Source organism: Cardiocondyla obscurior, linkage group LG13, assembly GCF_019399895.1.
Source record: "Cardiocondyla obscurior isolate alpha-2009 linkage group LG13, Cobs3.1, whole genome shotgun sequence".
NCBI lineage: Eukaryota > Metazoa > Arthropoda > Insecta > Hymenoptera > Formicidae > Cardiocondyla > Cardiocondyla obscurior.
Window position 1 is genome coordinate 3,164,835 of NC_091876.1, and position 14,606 is coordinate 3,179,440.

The following is a 14,606-nucleotide window of genomic DNA, read 5'->3' on the forward strand; positions in this document are numbered from 1 at the left end:
CGAAGAAAACGAGCGTTCCATCATCAGAAATTAATGCAGGGTGACACGGGGTGACGTTGCTATTGTCCCGGATTCCTAACTCGGTACCACCAGCAGCAGGCAGTCCGCGTGTAACCGAAGGGAGGGACGCGAATGCGAAAAAATTCAGATGTGAAATTTTCATTTCCGTCGCAACCCACCAGCTCGGAAGAAATACTTCCTGGACGGGGTGAGATTCGTAGGAACGAGGGCGCGTAAATGTTGACGGTGTGCTCTCTCTTTCTCTCTTTTCGCTTTTTTTTTTTTTTTTTTTTTTTTTTACCTTTATTGACGTGCATATTATAATCTCGTCTACGACTTTGGCATAAAAATAAATTCAAAATTCGCGAGAAAAATAATTTATCTAGTGACTGTCGATTCGAAATAATCAGTTTCATCGCGTACAATTTTATTAAAAAAAAAATTCTTTTAATTGCAAATTGTGTAATACCGTCATTAATTTAGAAACGGATATCGAGGGAACAATTTTACTTCCGCTTACATCTGTTGTCGCAACGAGGAGAAATTTTTATCGTCGGCGGGTACCGACGATGTTCGTGTCACCCTGCATGTCCCCCCCTCGTTCGCGGCGGTATCCGGTGAAAACTTGGACTTGGGTAACTCGATGTAGCGGTTCGGCGCACCGTAGCAGCGGATCACCGGAAGCTTTTATTGTTTTACAAGTTTACTGCGATTGTCCGGGGATCGGTCGGACCCACCGGCGGCCGATTCGATTGCCTCGAGGACGACCACCGCATTTTCCGTCAAGACTTTTCGCGTGACTGCCCTCGCACCGTCCCAGGGAACGTCACTTCGGACCGTACACACACACACGCGCGCGCGTGCCTTCCTTAACAAAATGAGGATCTCATCGAAGTTTACGCGCGCAAAGCTTGTTAGAATCTCGAACGGTTAAAAAAAAAAAAAAAAAAAAAAAGAAAACTAAACGAACTTAGCGTTAACCCTCGCGACGCGGCGTGCGTGGTCTACATAAATTACGGGCGTGATTAAATTAAGATGATATCATGGAAACGCGCGACGCAAGGATGAATAACGCGCGCGGGAGCGTCTTTCTGCCGCTTCGACTCCAGGATGTCGAGGCGGCACTCCCACGGGAGATCGTTAACGTGTATGTATATGGGGGTTGACATACAAACAGACGGATGGTGTTGTAATTAACCGCAATCATTGACGGTAAACATACAACGGCTCGCCTCCCGCGGGACGTCGTTGACCGAGGCCACCAGACGAGCACGCTCCCGTTTACCGTGGCATAAGGAGCGCACCGTATTCGTGATCAATATTTATGGCCGAAAATCCTAGGGTGAATCCACGGCGCCGTGGGCATACAGCCGTACCCGCGGTACGTGTACCCGGGCGGTTACGAGAACCCGCGGTCAATATTTATGATTGGTAGCATCCCGATTGATATGCACGGTTGGCGCGCGCATGTGCGCTCTAATGAGTGCCGCCGCTCGTCAGGGAGCTTAACTCCGTCGTATAATAAAATGCCAAGTGCATCGGAGAATAATCGAGAGCTTCTACATATACGGCGCCCCCGCAATAATCTTTCAAGCGAGTTTATTCTCGAGAAAGCCTCCCTCTTCATATATACATATATATATCTCTCCCGGTAATTAACAAGAAATTAATTAATCAATCTTTGTCGTTGAGCAAACACGCGTCGTGATTATTACGAATATTAATTGCAATAAGAGTTATAAATCTACGGATGTTTATATTATAGTAAAAAAAAAAAAATGTAAAGAGCGACTTTTCTTTGATTCCGCTGTTTCTTCCCGTGCTCGCTCCGCGACGACGCCGCGACGTCGCCCAGCATCACTCGCGTGTCGTCTTAACGCCGTCGCGTGGCGTGTGCACGCGGACCCGCGCGCGCCGGTAACACGAGCAACGCGTGTGCTCGGAAGCGCACCCCGCCTCGCGCTAAAAGCATATCTGTGTCGTCTCGTGAATACACGCGGGGTTAACGGCGGAGAGGGTGGGTGGATGGAGGAAGGGGACTCTCCCTCAAGGTTTTCGGTTCGGGTTGGCTAGCGTTCACTTTTCCTTGCGCCGGACGTACCGCTCTCGACGAACGCGACGTTCACAGATCGCCGAGATTCCAACGAAAATGCGCTTCTCGCAGACGCGCGTTGCGAATAATTGTAAATCTGGACCGTTACGACGACAGTCATAATCGAAGAAAACGACGCGCAGGAAACATTCGATTGATTCGACGCGTGACTTATTCGTGCGATCGTAGCCCCACGTCAAGGTACGAGGAATACGATAAACCGAACGGAAAATGACTCCGACGTCGAACTCGCGCAATGATCGGACTGCAGAGGGATGTTTAATCTAATGTAATCTAGATGCTCTTGGTCGTTCCCCGCTCTCGGGCAAGTGCGCGCATTCATCGAACAGGGGGACGCGCGAATACGAGAAATCTGTCTCTGTCGCGAGCTCTCGTCGCCGCGACTTGTATGCACGAGGGCGCATCGGTTCGTGCCCATATGGCTGGTATACATGCCGATTATTACATTACGTATGTAGGACCGAAAATTATAGCCGAGGTGAGGGAACGTCAACGCCACGTTGACCCCCCCCGGTATCGGAATATTACCTAATCTCTTTCTCTCTCTCTTTTTTTTTTTTTTTTTTTTTTTTACGCGTAACGAGACCGCGACGAACGATATTCTCTCAATCGAAGCGCGCTGAAAAAATAAAATAAAATAAAATGTCGACAAACACAAACTTGGTGAAGCAAAAACTGCGCGATTTACAGGAACCGTGAATTTTTCATTCGAACGTGTGGCTGCAATTTTATATTTTGAACTATGAATCTATATCGCAGCTACAAAATGTATACTACGAAACAAGTCGCGCTCTATCATTAGCAGGATAATGTTTTCAAACAGCAAAGTGCAATTACAGATTTATTTTTTTTTTTAATGGCACTCAGGTCGCTGTAAAATGAGAAGCACGTTTAACTACGAGTTCCTCTTAATTTTGTTACCTCGATGGAAAAGCCAGCGGAAATAATAGGCGAAAAATTAAATCGAAAGCCCAGCCTAATCTAACTCGAAAACTCACTATTATAAATATATAATTATTATACATATATAATTTTTCGTTTCCTATTCTAATTTCTTATATGCAGCTTTCAGGAGCGATATGTATATGCATATCACAGCGCGAAACTTTAGCCATTTCCTGCTTCGGTAAGTACCTACTCTAGTACAGTATGAGTGATCTCTAATAAGTGGCATAACACATCCATCTAACGCCGGCAAGATTGAATTCATTCGACCGCACTTTCCGCCCTTGTACGGCGTAGGGTGTTCGCGCAACATTGCCCGGAGAGTGTTTGGAAGTAGAATCGGGTCGCGGGGAAAGGGAGGGCGATGGAAGCATACGAGAGGGAAGGAGAGAAGGTACATCGGGATTCTGATTAAATCAGCATTAGAGCGTAGCCGCGGACTTTCCCGTTGCACCCTCTCTCACGAGTCGTCTCACGACAATGATACCAAATGTCGACCTCGAGACCTCGGACCCCCGCGGGACGGAGGAGCTTTAATTACGATTCTCTGAGCACGCCGCTTGCTCCAGCAGGTGCCCCCCCCCTCTGAACCTGCCCCCTTTGAGCTCCCGTTTAGTCCCCCGTCCGCACTTCGCGCGGCTTCGATTTCAATTGACACGAGGAGCATGTTGCACTTTGCGCCCGATCGCGGTAACAGCCGGCAGGGCGCTCTCCTTGATCGCCTTCGCTTTTGTGCGACGCGGCTCGTGTGCACGTGCGGAGAGACTTTTGATGTCGCGCGACTCGAGGAGATGATAACCCAAGCGAGAGAATAATTGTGGTATATCAACGGCAAGAATTACGCGCGTAAAAAAATAAAGCCTCTCAATTGTAATTATATATGACTGAATTTATGTTCCTGAGTTTTTCAGACTCCTGAAAATCATGCGGAATAACGGAATATCTCGAGGGGGGAACAAAACAATTTGCTATCAGATTGAACACGACGTACGTGAATCCCTAGCCTCCTTCATCGACAGACTGGCGCCAGGAACGCAACAAATGCAAAAACAACGTTCTCAAAATGAGAAACGATCAGCCAAAATAATATAATAATTTTTTTTACATTTTCGTTACTTAATTACGTTACGGGAGTAAGAGTTACCCCCTTTCGCAAGCGAGGGCGAGTGGCGAAAATTCGCGCGCGGGTCCCCTTTTTGCGCTTTTATCCCCCGGGCCGCCCTGCACCTTGCGCACGAGGCGAGAAGAAGAAACAAAAATATTATTCCTACGGGCGCGCGACCCCCGCAGGAAACGTCGTCCCGAATTTTCGATCCCCTTGTACCATCGATTCGATATCCTGCCCCTCTCCGCGTAGCGTCACGCCGGCCGACTACGCTCGGTGATTCGGCGACGTGACGGTTTTACGTCGCGGCTCGTTGCGCCTCTGCGAGACGCCGAAATTGAATTTATTATCCACCGCTGCGCTGCGACATCAGCGACGGCGGCGGCGACGTTTGCAGCGACTTAATCGAATCCAGCCGGACGATAATCGAACCGGACCGGTTACTTTCGAGGGAAGCGAGCGGACCGTCGCCGTACGTACATTACAACGACGCCGTAACCATTAAAATGTGTTTTGCCCGGCGGGTTCAGCTGCGGTCGCTGCCAATAAGAATTTTGCCGACGTCTTCCGCAAATTCGCCGTGGAAGTATCCGTCGCGCTAGAATACTCGGCTCACCCGACGCCCGTGCCGTTTTTCTTTTACCAGAACGAACCGTGCGCACGCCTCGCACTCGTCGCAACCGCATTGAATTTACGGTATCGAAAATGAGAAACTAAGTACGCGAATTTGTTTTTTGTCTTGACTAGAACTACGAAAAAAAAAAATGGTGCGACTTACCCATCTGAATCAACTTCAGCGGAGTTGTTGAGTTCTGTTAGCGTCTGTAACATAAAAAAAAAATATTAATGTAGACATGTAAATGTATTAGTATATTAATTAATAAAATTAATTTAAAAAAAAGTAAAAGTGTTTTTTTTTTTTAATAAAGATTTTATTTTAATATCTATAAATATTGCCTTATCGAACATCGCTACCCGACAACGCGCACCGAGCAATACTCGCGCATCTGTCCCGTACACTTGTCGTCGAATTGTCACTTTCCAACGAATTCGTCCTCCACCCCCCCTTTCTCTCTCCGTCCCTCCTATACCTGCGAGTAATTTGTATAATTATGACGACTCTATCGGCGGCGGGATCGGGTCTGCACTTTGCCTTGAACGGCGCTGATCCGATCGTTACCTAACTTCGACAGGGCCGCGATGCGCGTTTAAGGTCTTACTTTCGGTAAATCCTTCGAATTAGTAGTCGCCGTCGTGGCCGCGATGCAAGATAACGTGGATGTAGATGGCCAGGTAGATTGGGAGACCGACGGACGCCGAGACGAAAGGGGGAGAAGCGGGGAAGGAGGGGGGGAGGGACTGGAACGTATCCGGAAAGAGGAGAGCGGCCCGGTCGGGTGACGTGGCAGATGCGAGTCCTCGATACGGGGGCTACCCTCTTCTGCCTTCGTCTTCTCGGAATCTCCGAGCGAAGGCCCGTCCGTTTCGGTACGTCGGCGATGTCACGGAGGCTGTGGGCGCGCGAGATCTTTCGAGATCTGATGCGAAGGGGACGAGCGGCCACCTCGGATTTACGCCACGATCCGATGAAAACGCAATTCCGACAAACTCGCAGCGATCCGCCCGTTTCGTCAGATCCGCGCTCAAAGGGTTCGCACTCAGGGGAACAATGTGACGCTCGGCGTTATCCCCGTCTGCCGACTCGGCGAATTACGCGATCGAGCACGCGGGGGAAGCCCGGCTTCGATTCCGAAGACGCGAATGAAAAAGAAAAAAGAAAAATTTCGACGTGAATAAAAATCGGGATGTCTCGAAGTAGTACGAATACGAAGTGAGTTTTCTTTACTCGTCCTCGAACGTTATTTAATTTAGCCCGACTCGTACCGCGAGACATTACTCGCGGGTAATTTCTTTCAGCCGCTGGCACAGTTTCGCCGACGGAACGTCGAACGAGCGCAAACTTCGACCAACAGTTGTAACTTCCGAACTCGAATATTAGCGCGGCGAGGAAGAAACTTTTGAGCAAAAGTTCCGCGGGTAGTTGAAGGACCGTACACGAGTATTCCTTACGTCCCGGTAACCGTTAATCGACGTCGGTTAGCGTGTGCAGGCGTCGTCGTCGTTTACCCCGGGCCATTCTTCACGGCGAGGAGCATAAATCAATCAATTTCATCGCCGTTCGCTTACCTGATGATGCACTTCGCGTTTTCATTACCGTGGGCGCGCGCGATCGCGCAGCCGAGAGCCGCTCGCTCGTGACGCGAAGCTCGGTGCAAGACGAGCCTTGCATAATAGAGGGATGCACTTAGCGTTTCGCCACGGGAAGCACGCCGTGGCGAATCTCTTAACAAACACGCGGTAGTCTTCCACACGGCGCCCGGTATCATCTGGCGCTCCATTACGCGAGGCGTGGAATCGCCGAGCAGGCGGAAGCTGTTGAGTCACTCTCGCGCTCCGTGCACGCTTTGCATACGCTCACGTCCGAGTCGTTCGATCGGGATTCCTTCCCGAGACCGGGCCATTCGTTCCGAATAATATTCGCGCATTCGGCGCATCGGATTCGCATCGTCATTCGAGTACTAGCCTGGCTCTCTCGCGGCGAGACAACCGCAATTAGAGTCGTCGCCGCTTAATGCGGTTAATATTAATTTTGAGAAACGGGAGAGAGAATTTTTTTTTTTTTTTTTTGGATCAATGTATAGGTGAAACGAAATGCGGACATTTTTTTTTTCTCCGTGCGTATCGCACGCTTTTACACGATGCGGTCTACGGAAATTGCGTGGTGACCGCGCGTCACGCGTCCTAGATGGTTTCGGTTTCAAGTAGGGTGTTCCGGTGGGAAACTATGTTGAATTGATCGTCTGTATGGCACGCGGGGGAGTACGCACAAAGGGTGCAGTAATAACGCGACATTATGCCGTCTAACATCACGGATCATATTGCACGCACCGTCACCCATTAAGAGCGATAGCTCGACCTGGACCGTGAGACTGCGGACGGATCCGATCTCTTGAAAGTGATACGCGGTTTTCTTTCGCGTCATTACGTCCCCGGATCCAAGCCTCGTCGAGATTTGCTTTCTACCGCGGGCCTAAATTCAGCAACATCACGCGGAAACGTTTTAAGCATTTTTTTTTCTCGCCTCAAACGTAACGCGCCTAGTCGAGAAAATTAGTACGATATACGCGTGAGTCGTGTACGTCGGCAGATTAATGGAATCCGCGGGATACAAACGCACGGGCGCTCGGACAAAATGAAAAATCGCGCGAGCTTTGTTCAACGAACACTTAACCCTGCCAAGACCAGCGGCGGATCGTCGATCATCGAGATTTATCATGTCTCGGCCCACCTGTGACCGCCAAACAGCGGTACCTTTCATTCCGTTCTTTCCGAGCGGGAAGAATTTCTTTCCGCGGGCTGCTAGCGCCTTGCGTTTACTCTAGAAGTCGTACCTTTTCCAAGACAAAGAGTGGCGTTGCGTTTAAGTTCGCGAAAGTTTTACGACGACGTCTCCGAAAAAAATAAATCTTTTGGGACCGCGGAAATCTTCGCCAGAATCTCGTAAAAAAAAAAAAAAAACAATTCGAGCGTTTCGTCCATTAGCGAATAAAGAGGATCTACCCCTGTCGTGGTAGGTTCCATCAATCTGTCAGCGACGCGGGACGGCGAAAGACCCCCGGCGTGCATCTCTCGTCCGACAGGATGTATTCGCGCGCGACAGTGCGAGGCTCTTCGAGAGAGCGAGAACGGGAGAATCGTCGAAAGAGTCGTCCTCTCGTCGCAGACGCCAGGATATCACTTAGTACCATCGACTGGGTCTCGCGACCCCCCCGAGAACCCCTCGGTCTCGTCGGGGAGAGAGAGAAAAATAAAAAAATAAAAAAAGAGGAGGCGGGGGTTCCGACCGCAGGGGTCGTTGTGGAAATAAAAATATTGATGGTTCAGTTCCGGCCCATGGACGGGACAATCGGCTAATTATTCACCGACCACGCGACCGTGCCGGATATTCAGGAACGTCCACGCGTACGGCACACATGACGTCCCTAATTCTAACCCCCCCGCGAGCACGGTAGATCGGCCGGCGGATAACGCTCGTCGCCCCGTTACAAAGTTTCTGCATTCGCGTCGACTTTCATACACGCTCGTCACTGTACGAATTATTTATACGCCGCGATCGATATGTACATCGTCTTTGGAAGAAGTTCGCGAATTTTCTTCCGCTCTCTATAAAACTATATCTCAAGAAAAAAAAAATATGTATAACGCGGTCCTTGCTGCTGTATTAAAGATAGAAGGTGAAGGAAATATCTCACAGTGACAGTCAAATATTCAATAATTATAAAAATAATAGACCGCAAAATACGACCGACAGAGAGGATGGCTCGGTCACTCAAACGCTTGCAGCTTTTCGGAGGGGAAGCGGGAGGGACCCAGGGCGACGTTAAAAACACGGTAGATTACATGCGCTGACGCGTACGTTTAAATAGTATCCGTTCCCGTGCGTCGCGTTGCGTGCACAAAAGTCGGCCAGCGAAATGCACGGGACGGACGCGCAGCACGTGACGTCACGGTAGCGTCAATTAGGCGTCGCGTGGCCGAACGGCGCCACGCGTCATTTGTCAGCGTCGTTCCCCAGGAGAAGGAGACGACACACGCGACGTCGCCAACGCACACGCGTTGTGCAACATCGAAACCTTCCACCTCCCAAGCTACCCGTCCTCTCCTCCTCTCCTTGCCTGTCCTTGGGAAACGAGCGGTCAGTTCCGGGATTACTTTGGACCGCGACTTCCTCCGCCGAGAACGATCTCGGCGTGCCGCATGAGTTGTTGCGAGATCGCGTGATGAAGGGCGGAATCGTAGAATAAACGCAAGAAACCCGAGATACCCGAATGTACCCTTCTCGATTATTAATTGCTCGGAATATTCGGGACCGGTAGTCGTCGGATGTAAAAGAAAAATTTTAACGTATTAGGAGCTTTCGAGTTATCATTAAAGATTTAAAGGTATATACGGAGAATCGGGTCGTCTAAAGTTGGCGCACTCGAAACTAGTCGAGTGTCACGAGCGGCGGAGTAAATGGAAGTTTACTTGTTAAACAAGATTTAAATGCTCTCGATAGCGTAACGTCTGGACATTTAATTAAGCGTGGCTGGCGGCTGCGAAAAGAACGTCCGCCGCGTTGTTTAAAAATAAAACTATTATTTCGTCAGTCGAGAGCACGGGAGACTTGTACGTCAGGCCGCGGAATTTTTGTACCTTACATATTTTTACGAGCGGGCAAGGAAAAAAAAACTGCGAGGAGAGACCTAAGCCGTTCGAAGCAGCGCGAGCGTTAATTCGGGCGCCAACGTCAATCGTCGTTGTTCATTCTACGTAAGAACGTTCACCAACACCGGCGACCGACACCGCGATGTCTGGCACAATGCCGGGCTGATTGGAAGTCACGTGTCGCCGGCAATGAATTCGTATGTCGGGGTCACGTGTCCCGCTCGGTGGGTTTCCGAGGAGTACGGTATGGTCGAAAGTCAGACGCGTTACGCGGCCAGCCCTTCCCGCCGCCGCCCTTTTCCATCGGCGCGCCGAACGATACTCTACACCCTGGCTTTCGGACCGAAATCGTTTCGGGGCGTTGCTCTTTTCGAAAAGCATCGAGCCGTATTGAACCGCGGACTTAACATTTTTTTTACTTTCGTATTTCTTTAATAAATATAAACGTAGCGAATTGAAAAATAATCGTCCCTTTATTTTTGATATATAAAAAAAAAATAATAATAATATTGCTGGACTAAAATTTTCTGACGGATACCTTGATTCGGACATAAATATCCTTTTCAAGAGAATATTGAATCGAGATCTACAGCGTCATGTGGGATCAGCAAGAACAGAAAGAAGGGAGAATATGTGAAGAAAGGGGTGGCGAAGGGCGGTAATGAATTAATTGCCCTACGTCAGGCGCGTGGCCGGACGCACGGCCGATCGTTCTCCGCTTCCGGTTTCAGCGACTCCTTCCTTTTCCTTCTCTTTTCCGAGGTTTTCGTGGTTCCGATCGAAAGCCGCAGTGATAGCCGAAGGGACGCGTGGGTCTAATGTCCCGTCCACTCTCCCGGAAAATATTTATCGTATCCGCGTGCGACACGGCCGGCGCACAAAGGGCAGCAAAACTGCTTTTTCGTAAAGTTCCTCAGCCTCCCTATTTTCCGGACCGATTTCGAGCCACGAGCGCTGGCTCCATTTTGCCCTTAAAACCGATTCACCCGGATATGCTATTTGGAAAATAATTCCACAATCGTACGCTCTCGCGTACGTTCAAAAAGGAAGAGATAAAAGACGAAAAAAAAAAAACGAAGAGAGGAAGGAAGCTGGTCTTGCTAAAAACAGAAGCCCAGCTCCGTGCCGCTCGGAACGCGGCACGGAAAAAGCGAGGAAGCGAGCCGCAGATTTATTGACCATCGCGTCCGCGCGGTGAACGGGAGACGATATAGCTTGTTCCACGCTTATCGTCAGTACGATCTCTTATCGGATGCACGCGTGCGCGGGGGTGGACTCGACTCGTATCGAGGGGGGGGATAGGCGGAGTGCGGCACGGTTGGTGCATGCCATATGGCCAGAAAGGGCAGCTGTTGATCAGATCGCGTGCTCATCATCTCTACTAAAGCCAGCTCATGCTTACTGTTTCTACTTGATTTGCAGATGGCACGATTATTTATGCGGCCATACGAGAAAGAAAAATGAGAGAGAAAAAGAGAGAGAGAGAGAGAGAAGTTTGGTCATCGCTGAAAATCTTGAAACCCGATGATTCTCAGCCAGTTAATTTGAGTTAATCTGAAATCCCCGAATGAAATGTAGGGCCCTGACCCTTGTGGGACTTTCGATAGAGATTTCTGAATCGAAGTATCTAGCTCTTTTGTTTAAGATGATATTAAATAACGATTGCGAGCTTTAAAACGTGCATTAACAAGCGCACATACGTATATTTTACCCTTTGCTTGCAAAACGCGCTCCCTTTTTTTCTTCTTCTCTCTTTCCGTGTTTAACGAAAATATTAACAGTTGTATGGCGTCGATAAAGCAGATAATGTGCAGTCGCGCATGTCGGAGTTAATAAAAATACAAGTTTTCATCGAGAGGGAAAAAGAGAGAAAGAGAGAGTATAGAGAGATAAAATGTAACGGGTATTCTGTTTGCACAGATAATCCTTTGGTCCCTTTTATGTTAGCAAACAAATCCGATCCCGATACGGTAGCGAGGCTTTGCAAACAGGTAACTCGAAAGCTGTTATATTCTAAATTTTATCTGCAACGCGAATATTTAACCGCTTACAAAAGTTTCGATTTTTCATATTGCAGTCGATTCACGCCGCTGTGTGAATTGTCTGCACGCGCCCAATTTGTTCACGGTGGCACACGATATAAGTGTATAAAAGTTGAAATCGTCACGGGAATAAACGCCAAAAAAAAAAAAAAAAGAAAAAAAATTAAATACTCGCACGAAGAGGAGGGCATGTCGCGCTACCGACGAAGCGATAATCGCTCGTCTCGGCGGCTTATCGTCGCCCGATCGTTTTTATTCGTCGCGACACGTGCCGCTCGTAATTAACGGAAAATCACCATGAACAGTGCATATGTGGATTCGGGGGCACGTCCGATGGGCGCGCAGCGATTACGCGATCGCGTGTTACGCGCTCATCCTAAGCGCGGCCGCGTTGTCCTAACACGCTCCCTCGGCCGCCGGCGACCTCGCTCCATTCTCCGCACGACGGCGGTAAGTCAATCGATCTACCACCGGGTGGAACACGCGCGTATTGACTCCTGTCTCTGGCACGGCGGAAATATGCGTCCACGATAAAGAGACGGAGAAAGAGAGAGGACGAGTAAAGGATCGTTCGTATCTCTTATCGAGATTCCTCCTGCCCGGGCACACGTTTTATACTTTACACATTTTATATTTTAAAGCACGCGGCCCTTTTATTTTTTTTTTTTATTCGTAAAATAAAGAAGAAACTGCGCGCAGGTTATCCTTGAGAAATAGGACGCGCTAATTACGACAGGAAATCTCGACGGAATGACGTGCTCCGCGAGAGGGAGGAGGGAAGATCATTTAAACCGCGACGCGGAGATTTCATTATTTTGCCATGCGTGGCAGAAACCAGTTGCTCCGCTTCGCCCGACGGATGCAGGATGCAGCTGGCCAGAGGAAGGACGTACTTATATAGGTAAAGTAGTTGTGTCTATATATCGTCCAGTCCCGGCGTCGTGGGACTACCTTCCTCTGACCGGCCGACAAAAGGGCAGAGCCACAGATAAATGCAAATATGTAACTATAAAAAAGAAAAAGAAAGGAGAGGGGAAAAAAAAAGGGATAAATACTTGTGGTCAAAAGTCAATATTGTGAGAAGGGTCTCCGCCGGTCCTCGGCTTGCTCAAGATGGAAGCCGCGTTTGGGAAATCCGACGCGTTTTACTCTTTGTTTCCTGAGAACGCGGCTTCGCCTTTCCTCGTTATGGGCGACGTTTAGATCTCTCTAATTTTCTCTTTCTTTTTTTTATTCGCTATTTCTTACTTCTATTAATTAACCGCCGGTCAAATGCCTCTTGTGCAACAGTTTCCGGACGTTTTCCGGCGCGCTTTCGCGAACGATACCTCGGCCCTTGATTCGATACGCCAATTCCGTCGCGATTTGCGCGCGTCGTGTGTTCGATGCGCGGCCGCTAAAATCACCCTCTGCATAATGCTGATATAACGACATAAGCGCGATCGGCACCAAACTTTTACCACTAAAAGCTTTCGAATCGCCGGTAAATTTGTCACCGGGCAACGGCAGTTTCGTTCGACCGATAATGGCGCGCGGCAACGGCGACGGAAAATAATCGCCGGCTCGCATTACGGATCCATTACATACGGGATCGCGCGCCCAAACACGTATTAACCCCCGCGGCGCTTTGTACGCGGGCTCGCCCCGCATTATAGACCCGGGGAGGTACATCGTGCGCAAAAATGATCGATTGTAGAATCGTTCATGTAATCACTCATCGTTTTTGCTTCTCGTTTACGGAGAACCTTCGCCTTTCGATAACTGTTTCATTTAAAACTCGTCGATGAATTCCGATAATATCTCCTAAAACACTCCCTTTTTCCTCAAACATAAGACTTAATACCGGTAAACAACCCGAATGAGCTTCACGGATCCGCAAAGATCGTCGACTACTCGATGATTAGTCTCCGATAGTTAAAACCGACCGGAAAAGTGTATTTGTAAATCCGATATGCGTCTCGCGTTTTTTTTTTTTTTCAACCAGATCGCGTTCAATTGTTACAAACGCGCGTCCGAACACTAATATTTTCTGATGGTCAAAATCGGCTGCAAACGGCGTTTTGAATTTGTCACGTGCGTGTCGTTTCACGCGCGAATTATTTAACCCGCATAGAGCCAACGTTTGTTCGTTTTTTTTATTTATTTTTTATTTTTTTACATTTTTTTTTAATGTAAAAGCATAAAACGTCTGTCTTTGAGCCGGCCCGAGAGAGCAGCGGAAATTTTTAAACGTTACTGAAACGACGCTGGAAACGAAGTCTTTAACATCGATACATTAACGTGCTGCGCAACTCGAAACGCCAAAGGGATTTATGCGTTATTGCCCTCCGGTTGTTTTACAGCCACGAAGGGATTAATATATCTCGACGCGTGTTGCGCAACGGGTACATCTAGTGCCTAGAGGGGTTAATCATCGCTTTTCAGTCATATCCCTTGCAGAAAAACAACCTTTAGCCTTTCTTTCAACTATCCAAACGTATTTTACATTACATCAATACAAAGATACGTCATCTTACTCAACAAAATTCGAAAGAACTAAGAAAAAATCAAACGCAACGTAGTTTTAATATCTCCTATATTTAATCTCGTTTTTTTTTTTTAATTTATTTTTCGTATGAAGACAAAATTATTTTTTACGATATTAAAAGAAATTAAAAGCTCCTTTCTTCGTCGGACAAGCTTTATTGGTTTATCGATTAATTTCCCGACGTTCTCGTCTCTTTTTCTTAGTTCCGCGCCTATCCGGTTACACGCGTGTTTCGCTAAAAGTCCGCAGCTCCTCGTCGTCTCGGCGAGACAAGCGCACGGTTCGGTGCTACCGCGTTGAAAAGGCTGACGAGGTTGACTAAGCATTCGGGCCCCCCCCCCGACTCCCTTTCCGTCTTTTCGGTCGTTTTGCCATTGGTTTTGTTTCATCTCGGCGAGAGAAATGGACGCGCCGGATAGCTGTATCACGCACACCGACACGCAACGCCGCACGCATACCGATACGGGCACCGACGCGCGCGCTTCTCTCACGCCTCCGTAATGACAGGTCGGTTTGCTAATTGAAACATCGGCGTGTGTCGGCGGATATTATTGCGCCTTCATAACTCAGAACCGACAGAGATGTGTTCCCCCCCTTTCCCCTTGA